This window comes from Macaca fascicularis, chromosome 3 (assembly GCF_037993035.2).
Source record: "Macaca fascicularis isolate 582-1 chromosome 3, T2T-MFA8v1.1".
Lineage (NCBI taxonomy): Eukaryota > Metazoa > Chordata > Mammalia > Primates > Cercopithecidae > Macaca > Macaca fascicularis.
Genome location: NC_088377.1, coordinates 190,274,967 through 190,293,480, shown reverse-complemented (window position 1 = coordinate 190,293,480; position 18,514 = coordinate 190,274,967). Strand labels below are relative to the sequence as shown.

Below are 18,514 nucleotides of genomic sequence, written 5' to 3'. Positions count from 1 at the left end.
TTATCCAGGCATGATGGCAGGTGCCTGTAATCCCAGCTACTCGGGAGGCTGGGGTGGGAGAATTACTTGAACCCAGGAGGTGGAGGTTGCAGTGAGCCGAGATCACGCCACTGCCATCCAGCCTGAGCAACAGAGTGAGACTTCATCTCAAAAAAAAAAGAAACAAAGAAATCTGAATGAGGAATTGTTATGGGCTGAATTGTGTCTCTCCACCATTGCCCCACCAAATTCATGTGCTAACGTTGTAGCTCCCAATTCTTCAGAATGAGGCTGCATTGGGAGATGGGGTCTTTAAGGAGGTAATTAAGTTAAAATGAGGTCATTGGGGGTAGGCTATAATTCCATGTGACTGGTATCTTTCTAAGAAGAGGAAATTGGGACCCAGACAGATATAGAGGGAAGGCCAGGAAAACACACAGGGAGAAGACAGCCATCTGCAAGCCAAGGATGGAGGCCACAGAAGAAACCAACCCGGCAGACCCCTTGGTCTCAGCCTCCAGAAATGTGAGAAAATCCATTTCTGTTGTTTTTAAGTCACCCAGTCTGTGTACTTTGTTATGGCAGCCCCAGCATATGAGGACAGACATCTTTTCTTATTTTGGATGCAATGGATACCCATGGAAACTTTTTAAAAGGGGGACTAGGTAGCTAGACTTACGATTTAGGAAAATGGATCTAACAGTGGTCTCAAGGGTGGGTAGAGTCTGGAGGTGGGAGACCAGTTAGTAGACTACTGCAAAAGTCTTTAGAAAGGTATATGAGGCTGTTAGCTTGGATAGTAGCAATAAGGTTGAGAAGAGAGTAGGATTGTGGCAATGATTATAGAAATGGAATTTGAAGACTTGGTTGCAAATTGAATATTGGAGGAAAGGAGAGGAGAGAGTTAAAGATGTCTTCAATTTTTATGACCTGCTAACTAGGTGATATGGTTTGGCTGTGTTCCCACCCAAATCTCCACTTGAATTGTTCCCATGTGTTGTGGGAGGGACCCAGGGGGAGGTAAGTGAATCATGGGGGCTGGTCATATTTCCCATGCTATCCTCATTATAGTGAATAAATCTCATGAGATTTGATGGGTTTATCAGGGGTTTCTGCTTTTGGTTCTTCCTCATTTTCTCTTGCTGCTGCCCTGTAAGAAGTGCCTTTCGCCTGCCGCCATGATTCTGAGGCCTCCCAAGTCATGTGGAACTGTAAATCCAATTAAACCTCTTTTTCTTCCCAGTTTTGGGTATGTCTTTATCAGTAGCATGAAAATGGACTAATCCACTGGGAGAATGGGGTAATAAAAGAAGTTTCTTTTGTTTGTTTGTTTGTTTGTAAGTTTTGAGACAGAACCCTGCTCTGTTGCCCAGGCTGGAGTGCAGTGGCACAATCATAGCTCACTGTAGCTTCGACCTCCTGGGCTCAAGCAATCCTCCTGCCTCAGCTTCCTAAGCAGCTGTATGTACCACTACACCTGGATAATTTTTTAATTTTTTGTAGAGACAAGGTCTCACTATGTTGCTCAGGTTGGTCTTGAACTCCTGGGCTCAAGCGATCCTCCTGCCTCAGCCTCACAAAATGCTGGGATTACCAGTGTGAACTACTATGCCTGGCCAAGAGGGCTCTTTTGATGACTGACAAAGTGGAATCAAACTAGCTTATGAACAAATGGAATTGGTTACTGCTCTAATTGTGAGACCCAGGGTCTTGCGTCTGGCTTTGGACGCTCCTGGTCCTAGGCACTCAGAGGCTCTGCTTTGCTTCTCTTTGGGTGCCGTGCCTTCCCTCTGAAGCTTCCATGTGGCCAGGAAGACAGCCGCAGCATCTTCATAGTTCATGATCTAAGATGACTCCCTCTCATCTCCAGATGCCAAATCCCACTTAGGGCAGGTGCTTACTCCTCGGCCCTATCACTGCGGACAGGAAGATGGGGTACCACTGCTGGTGAAGCTTTGGTTCGTGTTCCCTCCACTTAGGCCAGGTAGGAAATTTTGACAGTCTGGTAGATCTCCAGTGAAAACAGAAATGCAGGGCAGACAGAAACAGCTGACATTCACCCCATTGGGTTTGGATTTGGATATTTTATTAGGCTGGTGCAAAGGTGTTTTTTTTTTTTTGAGACAGAGTCTCGTCCTGTTGCCCAGGCTGGAGTGCAATGGCCCAATCTCAGCTTACTGCAACCTCCACTTCCTGAGTTCAAGTGATTCTCCTGGCAGTTACTTTTAATGGCAAAAACTGCAATTACTTTTGCACCAGCCTAATATTTTTGGACATGCCAATATCGAGTAAAGGATGGGGTGCAGGGAAGAAATAGTAAGAGTTCATTGATAATGTGGATTTTGAGCTCAAGAGAGAAAAGTTACCTGCAGAGAGGCTGTGTGACTAAAGCCATGGTAGTGAGTACATTTCCTGGAAAAGAGAATAGCCATGGGAAAGAGGTTTGAGGATGGACTGAACATTAGGGAATTTCTATATTTGGTAAAGAAAAAAGGAAGAAAATACAGGAGTAGTCAGAGAGGGGCAGGCCATCCAGAAAATAGAAATTGATGGAAGCCAGTGAAGGAGAAGGTTTCAAGAAGGATAGAATGTTGGTAGCTTTCAGAGGTGAGAACTGAGAAAAGACAGGGGATCATTAGGTACTTAGGAGATCACTGGTGACCTCCTTATGGCTTTGGGGGCAAGGCTCAGTGTCATTAAAAATGGTTACTTTTTTTTTAAAGACAAAAAATTTTATTGCCATAAATTAATCCAGTAGGTATATCTGAGAAAGCATGCATCAGTTGGTTAGAGCATTAAGTGCCTCTACCATGTTGCCAGATGTGATTTTCTAAGGGAAGTTGGCAATCTGAAGTTGGGAATGTTTATGCGAACTTCCCCACTCTTTCCATATTGGCAGCTAATTTAAAAACATAAAACCACTGTGTGAGTAAACAGGTTTGCGGGTTGGGCTGCCAGTTTATACCCTCAGCACTATATCTGAGGATTGGGGGCGGAAAAAAAAAAAGGCCAGGATGTGGAGAAGAGATAACATAAAGAGGCTCCACCTACGTTCAATCTGGCCAGAGGCCTGGGTGTCCAAATTGTTCCTGAGGACCTGAAAATCTGGACACCTCTAGTATGTCAGTACAGAGTGTGTGACTTTTAAAGCCATCAGTGGTCTGGATCTTAGTCTCCTCTTATCTTACATAAATCTGGAAAATTCTTTCATGATTGTTATTTATTCCTTTTTGTTTTATTTCTTTTATTATTATTTTCATTATTCTTTCCTTCTATTTTGAGAACTTTGGTACTTTCCTTTTTGAGTGAAAAATACTATGGATTCTGGATTAAAATAGCACAGGAGAGGTTGAAATAAGGTTTTGTCAGTTTTGCAGATATGGTTATTGCTATGACATCTCATTCATTCAAGTTTTTATTTTTGCCTATGTACAAGACAATGTGTTATAACCAGCAAGGTGTCGGAAATGAGTAAGAACAACCTGTACCCACATTCTTGAGGCATATAATTAGGAACTGGAGAAAAAGGACCAACATAAATAGATACAATCATTCATTCCTGCAGCTTCCTGACCATAATGTCTACCAGGTACACATTCACAAAGTTACAGTTTAGTGCAGAGAAAGACATGTGTACAGATACTTTTGGTGTTATTCGTGTGCTATAATAGAATGATCAAGAAACTTGGAGGAGCAGAAGAGAAAGCACCTCATTCTGCTTGCACGAGCTAAACACTTTAGGGAGGCTTCACGGAGGAGGTGTTGTTTAAGATAAGTCTTTAGGATGACTAGGGATTTGCACACCAGATGAAGGGTGGCCGGGGTTTCTAGGAAGAAGGTGCAGCACCTACAAACTCAGAGGCATAAAAGAACATCACACACTCAGGGTGTGATGGATGAGAAACCAAATGTGGGAAGTTCCTCAGGAGAGCTACAAGCCAGGCACTATGCGATTCTCATTTACATTCCGGTCCTGCTGTTCCATGTGAAATGAGTCAGGGCAGGTGGATGTCTTAGGCACACCAGGCATTCAGGTGCCTTATGTCCTTTACCCCTGAGTATTTTATCGGTCTTCTACTGGAAAGAAACCATCCATGACATCCAGGCTTGGGGAAAGTACAGGAGCATCTACAGATTCCTTCAAAGTGTGTATTTCGCTTAACATATTTAAAGCCAGGAGATGGCCGGGTGTGGTGGCTCACGCCTGTAATTCCAGCACATTGGGGGGCCAAAGCAGTTGGATTGCTTGAGCCCAGAAGTTTGAGACCAGCCTGGGCAAAACGGTGACACCTCATCTCTACAAAAAATACAAAAATTAACAGAGTGTGCTGATGTGTGCTTATAGTCCCAGCTACCTGGGAGACTGAGGTGGGAGGATCACTTGAGCTCAGGAGGTCAAGGCTGCAGTGAGCCGTGATTGCACCACTACATTCCAGCCTGGATGACAGAGTGAGGCCCTGTGTTAGAAAAAAATAAATTAAAAATAAAGCCAGGAGACCAGGTATTTTTACATGAGTACTACTTGCTACCATAATCCACAGAAAAAGTGTCTAATATTAGTAAGGATTAGTAATTCTTTTTCATTAGAAGGTAGGGTATGTTTCAAATAGGCATTTCAGCCAGGTGCTGTGGCTCATGCCTGTAATCCCAGCATTTTGGGAGGCCGAGGCAGGTGGATCACCTGAGGTCAGGAGTTTGAGATCAGCCTGGTCAACATGGCAAAACCCAGTATTGTCTAAAAATACAAAAATGTGCTGGGTGTGGTGGTGGGTGCCTGTAATCCAAGCTACTCAGGAGGCTGAGGCAGGAGAATCATTGGAAACGGTGGTGGGGCGGGGTGAGGTCACGGAGGTTGCAGTGAGCCGAGGTCATGCCACTGTACGCCAGCCTGGGCGAAAGAGGAATTTAATGGAGAGATCTATTATCTACTTACATTGAATTCTGTCATCCCTGTCATTATTTACTGAATATTTACAATACACATAACTAGCTATATGAGTTTGATTTTAAAGAGAAGAGAATGCTTTTTACATTTGATTCCTAGAAATCAGTACTGCTGCCTTAATTTATAATGAAAAAGAAAAATACCAATCAAAGGAAAGGTATATTTTCTTTCTTAGCAGAGCTGTGCAGGACAGTAACAGCCCAAGCGTAGAGTCTGGGCTCATAGCCTGAGGCATCCCACGTGGGGCCTGGGGCCGCCTGCGAATGAACACCACACGCCTGAGGCCAGACCACACTCTTGTGCTTTATTTACACTTGTTAGTTCTCATGAACTATATCATAAATAATATGTGGGTTTTCAGCCAATTTTTGGTAAGACACTTTGTGTTTCAGGGCATTTTATCTACAGAATTTGATTTAAACATTATCAGATATTTACACATAAAAAAATTATATACGACACTAAGTAAAATGTAAAATACATCGAATTAATTCACTATCTTAGTTTAGAAATAGACTTGAATTGTTATGAATGCGAGTTGTCAGCTGCCAATGATAGGATGACTAACTCATTCTGGTTTTCGCACTGAAAGTCCCACGTCCCAGAACTCAAACCACAAGGTAATTCTGCCCATCAGAACTCAACAAGGAGCAGCTCAGGTTCAGATCCACATGCTGAGCTGTTTGCTACACTAGCTGTTAGAACTCAGTGTCTGACTGGAGCAGAAGTTCACGTAGCAAACAGATCACTTGGAAAAGTGAATCATCCATGGTCATGACAATTGATAAAATATTAAGGTTGTACCAATCACAGTTTGCCCGTGAGTAGCGGAGAATATGAGAAAGGCAGAAAAGGCAGGTAGGAAGGTATGCAGAAAAGACTGGAGGAGGAGCTTAGGAGGCTTGATGTGATAGTTCTAGAGCTTCCTCTGGAAATACCAACTGTTTGTGTATTTGTAAAAGACAAACAGGCCGGGCGCGGTGGCTCAAGCCTGTAATACCTGCACTTTGGGAGGCCGAGACGGGTGGATCACGAGGTCAGGAGATCGAGACCATCCTGGCTAACACGGTGAAACCCCGTCTCTACTAAAAAATACAAAAAACTAGTCGGGTGAGGTGGCGGGCGCCTATAGTCCCAGCTACTCGGGAGCCTGAGGCAGGAGAATGGCGTAAACCCGGGAGGCGGAGCTTGCAGTGAGCTGAGATCCGGCCACTGCACTCCAGCCTGGGCGACAGAGCAAGACTCCGTCTCAAAAAAAAAAAAAAAAAGACAAACAGAGCAGCCTGAAATAAAATGGTGAGATGGAAGTGTCTGATATTCTGATATCCCACCTTTCCTTATCCTCATTATCTCTCTCCACACCTATGGTAAGGGACGATTCCAGTTAAAAATCCTCATGCATGACATTTTAAGCTTTTTTCCTTCTTATGTACTATATTAGTCAGTTCTTACATTGCTATAAAGAAATACCTGAGACTGGGTAATTTCTAAAGAAAAGAGGTCTCATTGGCTCATGGTTCTGCAGACTGTACAGGAAGCATAGTGGCTTCTGGGGAGGCCTCAAGAAACTTACAGTCACGGCAGAGGGTGAAGGGGAAGCAGGCACATCTTACATGGCAGATGCAGGAGCAAGAGAGAAAAGGGGGGCTAGGCATGGTGGCTCATGCCTGTAATCCCAGCACTTTGGGAGGCCGAGGCAGGCAGATCATTTGAAGTCAGGAGTTTGAGACCAGCCTGGCCAACATGGTGAAACCCCATCTCTACTAAAAATACAAAAATTAATCAGCCAGGCGTGGCAGTGCATACCTGTAGTCCCAGCTACTTGGGAGGCTGAGGCACAAGAATTGCTTGAACCCAGGAGGCAGAGGCTGCAGTGAGCCAAGATTGCGCCACTGCACTCCAGCCTGGGCAACAGAGTGAGACTCTGTCTCAAAAAAAAAAAAAAAAAAAAGGGAGAGAGAGAAAAGGGGGAGGTGCTACATACTTTTAAACAACCAGATCTCGTGAGAACTTTATCACAAGAACAGCACTAGGGGAATGGTGCTAAGCCATTCATGAGAAACTGCCCCCATGACTCAATCACCTCCCACCAGGCCGCACCTTCAACATTGGGGATTACAATTCGACATGAGATTTGGGTGGGGACCCAGATCCAAACCATATCATGTACTATGTCCTATTAAGTTTTTTCTTAACATTTTAAAATAAAATATTTCAAACGTACAGAAAAGTGGACAGAATTTTATAATGAATGCCCATATACCCACCACTTAGACTATAAAACTAACATTTTAATATAAGTACCTAATTTATCCCATATCTTCTATCTCTCCATCTATCAATCCATCTTATTTTTTGGATGCATTTCAAAGCAAGTAGCTTCAGCTCTAAACACTTGAACACGCATACCATTAACTAGAGTTTAGTTTTTTTGGTGGGTTTTTTTTCTCTTGAGATAAAATTTATACACAATGAAATACACAGATCTTAAGTGTATTTTCCCATGAGTTTTGACAAATGTATTCATGTGTATAATCCAAACCCATATCAAGATACAGGACACTATCATCACACCAGAAAGTTCTCCTCATGCCTCTTCCCAGTTAATCCCTATCAAGATCACCATTCTCCACCTACTCCAGACAATTACTGTTCTCTGATTGTTTTCCACTACAAATTACTTTCATCTGTTCTAGAACTTTGCATAATCAGAACCAGAGAGTATGTACTCTTTGGGGTCTGTTTTCTTTGCTCAGCATGATGTCTGTGAGATTCATTCATGTTCATGGTTATATCGGTAGTATTTCTGGCCAGCATTCCATGGCATGGATGTATCATAATTTGTTCATTTTCCTTTTAATGGACATTTGGTCAGTTTGCAGTTTTTTAATTTTATATATGAAGTTCCTATGGACGTAACTATACAAATATTTTAGTGTGAGGTTTTCATTTCTCTGGGGTAAATACCTAAGGAGTAGAATCCATAGCATTATTTTAAATAGTTTAGCAGAGGCTTATTAGAAGGTGGCATCATGCCTCTACCTCTCCATCCATCTTGTTTTTCTCCTTTTCTATTTTCTTCTTCCTATTACCTTTTTTTTTTTTTTTTTTAGACAGAGTCTTGCTCTGTCACCCAGGCTGGAGTGCAGTGGCCCAATCTCAGCTCACTGCAACCTCCGCCTCCTGGGTTCAAGCAATTCTCTGCTTCAGCCTCCCGAGTAGCTGGGATTATAGGCTCCTGCCACCATGCCCGGCTAATTTTTTTTGTATTTTTAGTAGAGACTGGGTTTCACCATGTTGGCCAGGCTGGTCTTGAACTTCTGACCTCATGATCCACCTGCCTCAACCTCCCAAAGTGCTGGGATTACAGGCGTGAGCCACCATACTTGGCCCCCTCTTCTTTTTTCTATAAGCCACTTATTTTCTTCCCTTTTGTCCTTCCTGACAGGGTATAATGTTTTGTTACTATTTTCTCACTGTCCTCAAAATTCTTCCAGAGAGAGGCAGCACGGTGTTGGTGAAAACGCCTTGACTGTTGGGCTACTTTCAAGATAAGCCTCTGCCGCTTTGTAGCAGGGTGAGTTATGTTACTTCTCTGGGCTCCAGGCTCCTTAACTGTTTGTTCATTCAAGAGGTTAGGGGAGATAACTCTGGAGTTCCCTTTCCAGCTCCATCACTCTGTAAATCTATGACCTCTTTTTCTAAGACACAAATCAGGCACAGAGAGACGAGATAGGAGGACAGAAAGATGAAGGTAGAGATGGAGAGGGCAAAAAAGAAAAACAAATAACTTCCTTCCTGCAACTTGGCCAAACAGTGACATGGTCTCTGGGGCCAGGTCAGTCCCCTCCCAAGGTCATCTTCCTTTCCTTACTCCTGGTTTCATGGTTAGGCACCCCAACTGGCCTTGCCTTGTCCTCTGCTGCTGTGTACCCCCATCTTCTCTGTTTCCCCAGTTAATATATATCAGTTTCATGTTCTGGATATGCTCATTGAGCCTCCAAAGAGAGCACTGTAAACCAATTTATGCCAATGAACCAGTAAGGAAACCAAGAGAGGTCCCTTCTTGCCAAGGTAAATATATTCAATTTAATAAGGGCTTTGTAGATATAATGCACTCATTTTCATTGTATAAGCTAGAGGAAGGACACCCATGTCAGGAGGTTTAGGTACAAGACGTGAAGAAACATCATGGCGGGCGATATGAGGAGTCTCTTAAGTGCACGAGCTGCTGCATTTGAGATCTTCTTCATATGATACAGGTACCGAGACTATGAGAACTGAATTTTATTGTATTAAGTCTCAATTTAAAAATTTTATTCTGCTGCTCCCCAAAACAGCCTCATACTTATTGGAACACATATGCCAATTTTGGCTCAGAAAATGTGGTCTCTGTGCATGTTGATGGATATCATTTTCAGCACATGTGCTCTCTTGATACCTTGGGTATATCCTACCTTAGAGTAATTAGCATATACGTCATTTCAAAAAGGAAAAGTTTCATCCTGGATTTAGGGAAAGGTTAAATGAGGAGAGAAACTACTAAAGAAAGAGGAAGAGAAACATTAAAAAAAGAGAGAAGTAGTGTAGAGTGAAAAGGAGTGGGAAAAGATGGGCCAATGATGAACAGAAGATGAAGAAAAAAATGGGAAGAGTGCAACAAAAATGTAAAACCCTTAAAAGACACGATTTTATGCTAAAAAAAATTCATTCAAAATTTTGTCCCAAGCCAGAAGAAAGAGTAAAACGTAAACTTTGAGACATAGCGCCCCCTGGCATACCTAATTGCAACCTCATTGTCTTCAGATCTCTAGTGTATTTTGTTTTCTTTTTGTTTGTTTTTGCTTTTGAGATGGAGTCTCGCTCTGTCGCCCAGGCTAGAGTGCAATGGCATGATCTTGTCTCACTGCAACCTTTACCTCCTGGGTTCAAGCAATTCTCCTGCCTCAGCCTCCTAAGTAGCTGGGATTACAGGCATGTGCCACCATGCCTGGCTAATTTTGGTATTTTTAGTAGAGATGGGGTTTTGCCTTGTTGGCCAGGCTGGTTCCAAACTCCTGACCTCAAGTGATTCACCTGCCTTAGCCTCCCAAAGTGCTGGAATTACAGGCGTGAGCCACCGCGCCTGGCCTCTAATGTATTTTGATATACTCAAAATATACTCATATTTAACAACAAACCCAAATTAATTATAGTTCAGAAGGAACAGAGTTAGGCTTTCAATTCAAGCTGTAATAAATCATATTAGTGATTATTTTTCTGTTTCTAATATATCAATTAAGCTCATTAGATTCCAGCTAATTAAGTTACAAAGATAAGGGACTCATATCATACCCTAAGGATGGAATGAGCTCTAGCTTTTAAATAATTATCTCTCTGAGGTTGAGGCTCTTCAGTTTCCTACGTTCTGACAATAGATTGAGTTCAACAGTCATTTGCAGGAAAAGCAAAAGGCATTTAGAGAGTTCTAAGATTGTCTGTCCTCATCAGACACTGGGTATGAGCACTGTAACTTTGAGACTCAGGGCCGTGCACCTGTGGGAGCTGGACCACACATATGCTTTGAAAAGAAGGCCAGCCACAGCTGAGAGCTATGCTATCCCCCTTATCACTGTCATCTAAAACCCTCTTCCAGCGAGGGAGGAGGACTGTAAGCTCCAGGTATATTTAGGAGCCACTTGATGTTTAACCCCTAAGAAGAAAGGCTTTGGAAGACAGAGCAAGCAAACAGAGATTCTAACTTTACAAGTTACCAAGTTTAAGATAAGGAGAAAGATCAAATAAATGAGGTCAGGGTCAAAATCCCTCAGAGCCAGGACTTGGGTATGAGGAGATGAAAAGGAAGAGAGGGCAGAACGTCTTGTTTTGAGGACCCAAACCAGCAAGGCTGGTGAACTGGGGTGGAGGGTGTGCACCTGCAGAGGTGGATTGAGGGAATCTTCAAGAGTTGGAAACATCTGCCCATGTGGCCTTTCAAGTCAAACTTGGGTACAGAGATAACCACATCCCCTACTCTACTCTACCACAACTAATTAACAACTAACTAGCCCACTTCCTTGTTAAACCCTGAGAATGTCTACCCAGAAATCTGCTTGAAGGGTTTTTTCTTTTCTTTTTTTTTTCAGACGGAGTTTTGCTCTTGTTGCCCAGGCTTCAGGGCGATGGCACGATCTCGGCTTACCACAGCTTCTGCCTCCTGGATTCAAGCAATTCTCTTGCCTCAGCCTCCCGAGTAGCTGGGATTACAGGTGCATGCCACCATGCCTGGCTAATTTTTTGTATTTTTAGTAGAGATGGGATTTCACTATGTTGGTCAGGCTGGTCTCAAACTCCTGACCTCAGGTGATCTGCCTGCCTTGGCCTCCCAAAGTGCTGGGATTATAGGTGTGAGCCACTGTGCCTGGCCTTTTTTTAAATTTTATTTATTTATTTATTTATTTATTTATTTATTTATTTTTAATTCTTTAAAGAAGAGAAACTTTCAGTTTTGTTTTTTTTTTTTTAGACAGAGTCTCACTCTGTTGCCCAGGCTGCAGTGCAGTGGTGTGATCTCAGCTCACTGTAAGCTCCGCCTCCCAGGTTCATGCCATTTTCCTGCCTCAGCCTCCTGAGTAGCTGGGCCTACAGGCACTCACCACCATGTCTGGTTAATTTTTTTTGTATTTTTAGTAGGGATGGGGTTTCACCCTGTTAGCCAGGATGGTCTCGATTTCCTGACCTCATGATCTGCCTGCCTTGGCTCCCAAAGTGCTGGGATTACAGGCGTGAGCTACCACGCCTGGCCCGCTTTCAATTTTTAAAAGACTAATAGCTATAAGCCAGTCACACTTGGCATGGGCTGCCCTGAGAAGAGATGGCAATGTTGAGCAAGGCAGTTTCCTGTGGTTAAGAGCAATGTCCAATAAGGAACAGAGTTGGAAGACTTTAGCAGCTTATATTTCAAGCAGCTAGAGGATAGATGCATGGTCCTGCAGAGGGAACCTGAGTGAGCTCCACAGTGTCCACTACAGTCCACCCCTTGAGTGACTTGGCTCCATTTACTTCCTATACAGTAGGAAGTTTGTCTTATCTGGAAACAGCTTATCTAGGATTCTGGTTGGTCCGGTTCCCTGAAGAACTTACAAGGGAAGTGTTAGTGGGATGTACTAGAGTACCTGCTGCTATAGTTGACCTCAAGGCTGTAGCTGATACTCCTCCTTCCCCTCCTCTGCTACTCATTCTAGATTTCTCTTTGCCTCGAGTAGCATTCCTGCCATTCTGTGAGGCTTGCCCAGTTAAGTAATTCTCATGCTCACCCCTGAAATGTGTAAGCCTCTGGTTACCTTGCTTATCTCAGGCCGTGTCTTCTCTGCGTGTCCATTTACGTTTAAAACATGGCATGGGTATGCCAAGAGCTGTTCCGGTGGATTACCTGAGTGCCAAACATATGGCATATGTATGTAGCAGCAGACCTACCTACCTACCTACTTTCTACTGATGCTCAGAGGCAAATTCCCCTGCTAATATGATGACTCCTTTCCTTGTCTGCTGGTCTCTTAGCACGAGGACTCTAAAGTGACCAGGCAGCAGCCATGGCTTAAAGTTCAGTGAAATTCTGAATGTGTCCCCAGGCAGAAGTGTTACCACCACTGGTATAGGTACTTCGAGATTCACAATGCTTAAATTTGTAGGGTAGGAAGCACAAATTCCTCAAGTGGGTGATTGGGGGTGATGGTAAGTGGGGCCACTCCTATTTTTGCCCCTTGGTTCCTAGAACCATGCATTCTACCTACCAAGACCACAGGAACATAGAATGCTTGTTGATTTAGGATATGTAGCACATCATGGAGGATGATGTCCCACCCTTGCAAGGTGCCATCTTCAAGCTGGTGCCCCAGCTTGAAGAAAGCATCCATTGCTTTCAGAGGCCATTAAACAGCCTCTTAAATGGCCATATCTTTAAGAGGCCATTCTATTGCTTTATCAGGCCGGTGGCTTCTAGGAGATGTGGTTTGTGAGAGACCAGTGGGTCTCAGGTCATGTACCATTGCTGCAGCCCCTTTGGTAAGTGGATCTCAGGTGATGTACCATCGCTACAGCTTCTTTGCTGTAAGGTAGGACCTTTGGTTCTACTTTGTCATGAGAGATTTCATTTCAGAATAGTAGTGCTTCCCTAAGCCATAGAGGACTGGAAAGAAAAATCCATGTCTGGAATTTGTGTCACCGAGGCAAGATGAATTTCTGTCTTTCCCAGGATAGAAGGGGTCTAATGTAGTCAACCTGCTATAAAGTGATTGGTCTCTTCAAAGGGTAGGGTCACATTGTGGCTGGCAGTTTGGACATTCAGCAGCAGCAGGAACTAAGTCAGCACTGGTGGATGGGGAGCCAGGCACGTACAGGATCCTACCCATCCAGATAAGAGTTGTCACTGTAGGAAAGCCATCATGGGGAGGCACAATGTTTGTGAGACTCATCTGTGTTGCTGGGTGTGTATCAGTAGTTTTTTCCATATTATTGTTGCTGTGTTTTGTAGTATTCCACTCTACGACTGTATCATAGTTTGTCTGTTCATCTCTTGATGGACATTTAGGGTTTTTCCATTGTTTTGTCTATTAGGAACATTCATGTCCAAGTGTTTTAGTGGGGGTACATCTTGAGAGTCTGTATTTTTTTTTTTTTTTAAGACAGAGTCTCACTCTGTCACCAGGCTGGAGTGCAGTGGTATGATCTTGGCTCACTGCAACCTCCATCTCCTAAGTTCAAGTGATTCTCCTGCCTTAGCCTCCCCAAGTAGCTGGGACTACAGGTGCACACCACCATGAATGGCTAATTTTTGTATTTTTAGTAGAGATGGGGTTTCACCATATTGCCAGGATGATCTTGATCTCTTGACCTCATGATCCACCCGCCTCAGCCTCCCAGAGTTCTGGGATTACAGGCGTGAGCCACTGTGTCTGGCCGGGAATCTGTATTTTCAATGATTAATCTCAGGTGTTTCTTAAGCATACTCAAGCTTGAGAATTTGCTGTTAGTATGGCTCCTGACGTTTTCCGAGAGGATTGAGGAGATATGGTCTAATAGGCTGAGCCTGACTCGGCAGTCATATTTTGACGTGGACTTGGACTTTACTTTCACTCACTTCTAGTTTTTTCCTCAGACTGAGGACCTACCGTGAAACCAGATTATAAGAGATAGGTGGTAGATTTGACTGTGAGTTTCTTGGTGATCAAGATGAAAAGCAGGTATATTTTGGTATGGAATTCTCATTGTCCTGGAGGAAAAAACAAACAAACCATACCAGTGTCTTAGGAGAAACAAAGCAGGTCCCCAACCCTTAACTCTAAAGAAATTTTCTTCCTGACAGATGTGGCAAACACATCCTCAAGAACATTCCTGTAGCAAATGCAGTTCTGGATGATTAGTGAGGTGAATGATAATTTGCAAAGGCTACCGTTTTAAAAATTAGTCAGACCTGGGCAGGCATGGTGGCTCATGCCTGTAATCCCAGCACTTTGGGAGGCCGAGGTGGGTGGATCACGAGGTCAGGAGTTTGAGACCAGCCTGGCCAACATGGTGAAACCCCATCTCTACTAAAAATACAAAAATTAGCCAGGTGTGGTGGCAGTCGCCTGTAATCCCAGCTACTCGAGAGGCTGAGGCAGGAGAATTGCTTGAACCTGGGAGGTGGAGATTGCAGTGAGCCGAGATCATGCCTCTGCACTCCAGCCTGGGTGACAGCAAGACTCTGTCTCAGAAAAAAAAAAAAAAAAATTAGTCAGACCTGAGTTTGAATCCCAATGTAAATTGCTTTTACCGCTTGGGTAATCTCCAGCAAGTTATCCTTCCGCAACTCGTATCATTCATTATTTAAACAATTATGTCAGTAATACATTGCCATCATAAATGGTTCTAGAAATATACGACTATAGGGTGAAATACAAACCTCTCCTCCTCCCACCCTTACCTTCCCCTGCTTCCCCCACGCCTCCCCTCCTTTCCTGAGGTAACCACGGTTAACAGTTGAGCTACATCCTTTCCAGCTTTTAGAGCATATTTTTGTTTACATGTACATATTATCATGAAAGTTGCTTCTTTTGCTGAACAGTATATCTTGGAGGTAAATATGGATTTATCTAACTCATTTTTAATATGGCTTAATATCCCATAATGTGGATATATTCTAATTTATTTAACCATATCCTCTTATGATGACTCAGATTTGTCACCCTTTCTTCCTTCCTTCTTTCCTATTCCTTTGCTAATACAGGGCTTTGCTTTCTTGCCGAGGCTGGAGTACAGTGGCGCCACCCTAGCTCACTGCAGCCTTGAACTTCTGGGCTCAAGAAATCCTTTGGCCTCAGCCTCCCAGGGACCACAGGCGTGAGCCACTGTACCCAGTAGTAAACCTTTCTTTAGGATAGATTCTAAAGAATGAATTGGGTCAGAGGATATGCATGTTTTAAATTCGGATTGATACTGCCAACCTGCCCTTTCAAATAACTTTTTAAATTTATATTTGGGCAAGTTATTTAATTTCTGTGACCCTTTGTTTCCTCAAGTATACAAATTAAATGTGGTCACACCTACTGCATGGGATTGGTGAGATGATTAAATGAGAAAAACAGTGTAATAAAACTGCTTGGAATGTGGGTGTTCCTTTCTTTCTTTCTTTTTTTTTTTTTTGAGATGGAGTTTCGCTCTTGTCACCCTGGCTGGAGTGCAGTGGTGCAATCTCAGCTCGCTGCAACCTCTGCCTCCCGGGTTCAAGCGATTCTCCTGCATCAGCCCCCGAGTAGCTGGGATTACAGGCGCCCAGCACCATGCCCAGCTAATTTTTTGCATTTTTAGTAGATGGGGTTTCACCATGTTGGCCAGGCTGGTCTCGAACTCCTGACCTCAGGTGATCCACCCGCCTCGGCCTCCCAAAGTGCTGGGATAACAGGCGTGAGCCACTGCGCCCAGCCAGAATGTGGGTGGTTCTTATCATCCTTACACCTTAGAATCAGATAGAAGAAATCTATTTTCCTATAACGTTTAGTCTATTTGTTTGTGGAGACTGAGGAAGGTCACAACTCTCCTTGTGGGATGTCTTCATACTAAGTACGTTTCAGAGGCTAAACATTTTTGGAGATTACTAAACAAAATGATCCAATGCATAGAAGGTAGCCAAAAAGATGGTGGTGTGACTTTTATTGTTAGGCTAGGGGTTCACTAACAAGCCTGTGTAAGGATCACTTGACTCTCTTGGCAAATACAATTTGATTTAACTTCCTATTAGCTAATGAATAGGGCCCAGGCATTTTTACAACAAAAGTTAGATGTTAATATGTAATAAATTGATATAATAAAAATTATTTTTGTCTAATAATAATGCCAATTATTTCTGTTCACTAGAGAAAAAAACCCTAAAGATGATAGTTTGTTGCTCTGTAGAACACTGATGAGTTTTAGTATTTAATAATTTTATTCTAGCTTTCTTCTCTTTGATAGAAAATATGTACATTCGTTTCTTGTATCTGCCTTTGAATCATTTTGACATTCTGTTTGTTCCCTCATTAACGAGCTAAAAATAACCTTGACATATGCTCTTCTGTATACGTGTTGTTTAACATTTTGAAAATTCTACTTTTAACAGTACTCAAGATCAGACCATGCTACTGCTTTCACTCCCTGCAGATGGTCATATTTTTGAGGCCTTCATTCATTTAATTGTCTTTTTTGTGTTGTCTCTAAATTCTCCATGGCTCTGGACAGTAATTAAACATAAAGGAGAGAAGTTCTCCCGCCGCCTCTGCGTCACTCCTTCAGTTCTCAGCTTAGATTTCCTCTCCTTTGGAAACTTTCATCGTCCTTCTATCTTAACACCCCATGATTTCCCCCCTTGCAATGTACTTATTACACTGTATTGAAATCGCTTCTTTCCTCTTGCTCTGTGAATTTCTTGAGAGCACAGTCTACATTTTGTTTAACTTTTTATCCCCAGCTTTCAGCACAGCGCCTGGCTGTAAGTACTCAATAAATATTTTGAATGAATACATTATGGGCTAAATGTTACATCAGTCTTATTTTGCGTGTTCAAGGGTGCTAAATAATAGTCACATATAATTTATTGTTCTAACAATAGCAATGGCAATCTTTACCTTGTGTGCTCCTTGTAGACCTTCCTTTTGGGGATTGGTGGTGCATTTTTGCACAACCAAGTCTTCATCTTATATTAGTTGTTTTGGTCCCTTCCATAATATTTTCAGAATACTGCTCCTTTAAGACTGCTGAAAGCCTGCGGGTGGAGGAAGAGGTCCTGCCACTGAACAAAGTGTCTGTGTGGATTTAGCTACACCCATTTGATGTGCTTCTTAGTCTCGTTTAACTTGCCTATTCATATATCCCTGTCTCATTTGTTCTTAGATTTGTCACAAAGGCTCTGGTTTTTGGCTTGTCCTGGTTTGAACTTGGTGTATCTGGCTCTTGACTCATTTTCTGACCTCAGGCCATCCTTAAATCTGCTTTTCTACTTTGTACCAGGCTTTGGCATCTCCAAGTACCTGACCTCAGCTCAACCTGTCTTGGGTTTTCTTCTCCTCCCTGACATTGACAACCCAGCCCTCCTAGGCACGGAGAGATGGAGCTGAGCGTGGTTTTCCTGAAATCAAGCTTGCATTATGAGAGGGAATAAACAGGTACAAAGTGTTTAGAAGGGAGCATTTTAACTTCATGTAGGCATTGTTTTCATGATAATTTTCTTTTGTTTCTCCTTTTGTTATGAAATATGCATTTTGCCAATATTAAATGGAATATTCCAGAAGTAAGAAAAAAATAGGAAGTAAAATCTTGGTTGCCTCTCAGTAAAATAAAGCTCTATTTTTAGTTTCTTTTCCAACTTCCTGTACGAAAAAGGGAAAACTTTAGATTTTGGGGGAAATTTGGAGCTAGCCTGTTGGTACTGTTGAGCTTAGTATATCTATAACTATATATTATTTTCATGTATTATTCCATAATATCTTAAATACTTTATACAGATATTTTCATAAATTACAGCAATCCTGGCTTTAGACGATTGAAAAATGGCCATTTTTAAACAAAGCTAATTTCTAGCTTTTTATGAGTTTGGTATTAAGCACAGTAGTTTCTTAGAAAGTCTCCAGGGAATGCATTTTGCAAAATAAAAATCAGCTAATGACCCAGGAAAGCCTCTTCACGCTTGTTTACAACTTTTTAAAAGTGGCTCTTTTCAAACGTCAGGGTTTTTTTTTTCAGTCACTTGATGAAAAATTATAGAAACTGTCACATCCAGTCAATTGGTTGCTGTGATTCTAAAAGATTTAGACAAAGTGAAGAAAGCTTACCCACTGGAGGGCATGTGATGTCACTGGCATGTGACGAGATGTGCATATTTGTGGTGGACCGGGTGCTTGATGTGAGAAGTGCTGGCAACCAGAAGTCGGCCTGGCCCAAATAACCACAAAAAAACCCAGATTTCAGACAGGCAGTTTTACAGTTTCCCGCTTGTTCTTTTGCCAACTTCCAGCCACTTCTTTCTCTAGCACTGATCAAACAAAACAAACGATCATTCTGGAAATGTTCTGAAAATATAGGTCACTTGTTTCTTTTTGT

The 18,514-nt window shown here is 42.6% G+C and overlaps 1 protein-coding gene across 8 annotated transcripts in view; it reads left to right on the top strand.

The window, feature by feature from the left end:
- LOC141409950 (uncharacterized) overlaps nucleotides 1-18,514 on the top strand; it is a 102,286-nt gene that overhangs the window by 60,101 nt on the left and 23,671 nt on the right. Inside the window, exon 1 of one of the 8 annotated variants that reach the window (XR_012432985.1) lies at nucleotides 17,447-17,580. The exons of the other annotated variants lie outside the window; for them this stretch is intronic. The gene's annotated coding sequence lies outside the window, so the exon portion shown is untranslated. Of the gene's footprint in view, nucleotides 1-17,446; nucleotides 17,581-18,514 lie in introns of those variants that run through there. 8 annotated transcript variants of the gene reach the window in all.